Consider the following 3,131-nt stretch of genomic DNA (forward strand, 5'->3'; position numbering starts at 1 on the left):
GGTACATTAGCAGGAACAAAATTGAGATGTTGTGGATGGATGGTTTTTGACAAAAAGAGTTATGCATTTTAGAGTTGCATAGTCATGTGGGTCTACCATGTTTACAAATTCCTTATGCATGACGGTGACTCCTCCTTTTATTTGGCCACTTTTTTGTGATAATCTTATACTCTGGTATTATTGCTTCATGCACAATGGAGGTTATGAATATTCAGTTTACATGCATTTTTATATTAGCTCATGTACATTGTCTTTACTCTTTGATATAGCTCTTTAGTAGATTGGCATGCATTTGTGATTATTATGTTCTTAGTGGGAGAGTTACTGAGTTTGAGCTTCTGGTGGTTGCAGGTGGGTGACATGTTGCTTCATTGATCCTTATAAGGGAGGACTGGCATTCCTTTGCTCAGTGTTGAGGTAAGTAGGGGTGTGGAGGGTGCAGCCGCACCCTCACTCTTGCTGCAGCAACTGGAGCAGATTTATCTCCGCTTAGCAACAGGATGTGGTGTTGAAGGACTGCTGTGTGGAGGGAAAGAATGAGTCATGTGTTGAAAAGTTTTAGAGAGTTCTCCTGCCAGAGGGTGGCGCCGTACTCTTAAACCGCCTTCCAGCACTTTAATGGACTAGTGAACTTCGTTTCTAGTTGGTGGTGTTGCAAACTCTGGCTCTCGCGGTCCAGAGCAAGAGGTGACCTCCTTTGTGGTGATCATCTTCAGCAGACCAGGTCTCTGCCACCAGATGCAGATGCCTACCCCTGCCTTTCCTTTTAGGAGCTGCACAAGTAGGTAGGAACTGGGGTGAAAGTTGATGCCTCAACTTACTGTTGCATGTCATGCTCACTGCTGGATCTGCAGCGGGCAGGCTAATACATTGATCGTCAGGGTTGAATTACCTCTCTTTCAAAAGAAGTCAATGGGGAAATTGCATTCCCAAAATACATTCTCCCAATTATTTTTTAAATCTCCCACTTAACTCTTTTAAAATGTTGTCAGGTATGGGCTCTAAAGATATAGCATTCTTTGCTGAGCCTCCAGTCCGATGCGGTAGTTTTGGCAAGAAAATTGGTTTGCAGACAGGTGTGTAGGCGCCCGGAAGCTAAGCACCACTCAAGAAAGATGGTGGACTAACAGTTGGAAATCCAATCCCCCAGATGCTGATCACAGACAGGGGTGTGAGCGTCTTTCTTTAAAAGTTGGTTTCCGTTTACAATTGATGTTCATGGTCAATGTCTGTACACTACCATCATGACGCTAGTAAAAGCGTGTGCTTAATTCACATTGTTAGGTCGAGTCCTGAGCAAGAACTCAAGCGCTCCTCTGGTGTTGATCTGTGGTAGTTGACTACATGAGGGAAGCCCCGCCCATTCCCCCGCCCACTTTTTCATTGACTTGTGTCTTTGTCCTTTGTAAATGCGGCCTTCTGATTGGTTTATAGACTGAGAGTCCCTTCTTATGAGCACCAAGTTGTCATTTGTATCCTTCCATGGCTACTGGCCCCATTATTTGTGATTCATGAGTACTATTTTCTTTCCATGCCCCCCTCCCTCTGTCTGTGCCTTCTCCCCTGCCCCCCCCCCCACTCCCGTTGTTTGTGCCTTCTCGCACACCTTCCACCCTCCCGCCCGCACTCCTGTTTGCAATGCAATAGGTCTCGCATAAATGCAAGTCCTATTGCATTGCAAATGCTTGTTTTCATGAAAGTTGGTTAAGAAACAAACGTGGTGATATCGTGATGCTGCACTTTTTCACCATGTCCATTGTATAATTGTATATCTCTTTTAGGACAACGGTTTGGGGACAATTTAATATTCGAAGTTATAACAGTTTTAAAGTTGTGTAAATGGAATTGCTTGCGATCGGCGTAGCATACTCATACTCAGAGATGGTGCTGAAATAAGTGTCAGTTTACGTTAAACTTTCAAGAGTTCATTTATCTTCACAACATATCCCATAAACGCAGCTTCCTCCCCTGCAACCCACGTTTCTTTATACATAAATGTTGCTGTTTCATGTCTGCTGAGGATACAATGTGTAGTCCGTTCTTTATGTTGTAACTGAATAGAACCAATTGTGGGCGGTCATTTTAAGGGAAGAAACTACAAACCGGGACACAGATTGGCTACACTGCTGCATCTAAATTAGCATATATATACGGTCGTGTTAACAGTACAACTTTTGCTGCAGTTGTCTTAAAGAATATCGTAGATAACTCGTGACTAGCCCTGAGTGTGACCCTCGCAGATGGGGACAGACACGAGCTGCAAGACAACCTCACCGTCGCATTCATAGGGGAACCGAATTCTCTGGTGTTCCCCCGTTATCTTTCTCTTTCGATCCTTCTGGTTCTTGCAAGTGATGAGTGGGTTTTCACGCGCCTGCGTGACGTGTGCCGTCCCGTTCTTGTTACGACTGGGCACATTACCCTTCTGAGCTTGAACTGGAGATCATTAGAATTTAAGTAGTGGTAAAAAAGTGGAACAAAGTGTCTCAAATTGTGATTGGTGTTCAACTGAACTGTAGCGTCCATAGGGAAATATGATAGTGATCGTATCTGGGTTCTCAACGCTATCAAGTGAGATCTGTGATCTATGCCTATGTTCAAAATCTACAAACCTCAGGTTAGAATACTGGTTTAATCGCTGGTATGGGTGATACACTTATTGCAGCAGTGCAATATCCTGAGAACTGATTGTAACAAGCATTTGTAATGCAACAGGTGTCGCATTTACGCGAGTTTGAGCTAGTGGCATTGTAAACAACAATGCCTTTTATTTATGTTTTGGTTTTTGAAACGTAAATAAAACGCATTGTCATTTACAATGCCAATAGCTTAAGCTCGCGTAAATGCGAGGCCTATTGCAATGCAAAGGCTTGTTTTTTTCAAAGGATGTGCTTGTGCTGAGAATGGCGACGTAAAAGGAGTTTGTGTTTAACCTGCAAACTGCATATCAAAATATCACAAACCTAGTTCGAGACATTGATTTGCAAGGATTTATGTATTGGGTATACCGTACTTAACGAGAGCAGCATCGTGAAACCCCATTGCAAACAAACGCAAAGCTTTTCTTATTACCACAAGAGGCCAGACCCTTTTTGTGAGAGAATTCAGTGCAAACGGCACCCACGTTCGTG

At 43.4% G+C, this 3,131-nt stretch overlaps 1 non-coding gene across 1 annotated transcript; it reads left to right on the forward strand.

The window, feature by feature from the left end:
• The first annotated feature begins 2,332 nt into the window (after window positions 1-2,332).
• Window positions 2,333-2,431, forward strand: LOC144781169 (small nucleolar RNA U13). Its single transcript, XR_013600895.1, has one exon. It is a non-coding gene; the product is annotated as a small nucleolar RNA U13 (small nucleolar RNA).
• The last annotated feature ends 700 nt before the right edge of the window (window positions 2,432-3,131 follow it).

The sequence above is a fragment of the Lissotriton helveticus genome, chromosome 1_1 (assembly GCF_964261635.1).
Source record: "Lissotriton helveticus chromosome 1_1, aLisHel1.1, whole genome shotgun sequence".
In the NCBI taxonomy this organism is placed as follows: Eukaryota; Metazoa; Chordata; class Amphibia; order Caudata; family Salamandridae; genus Lissotriton; species Lissotriton helveticus.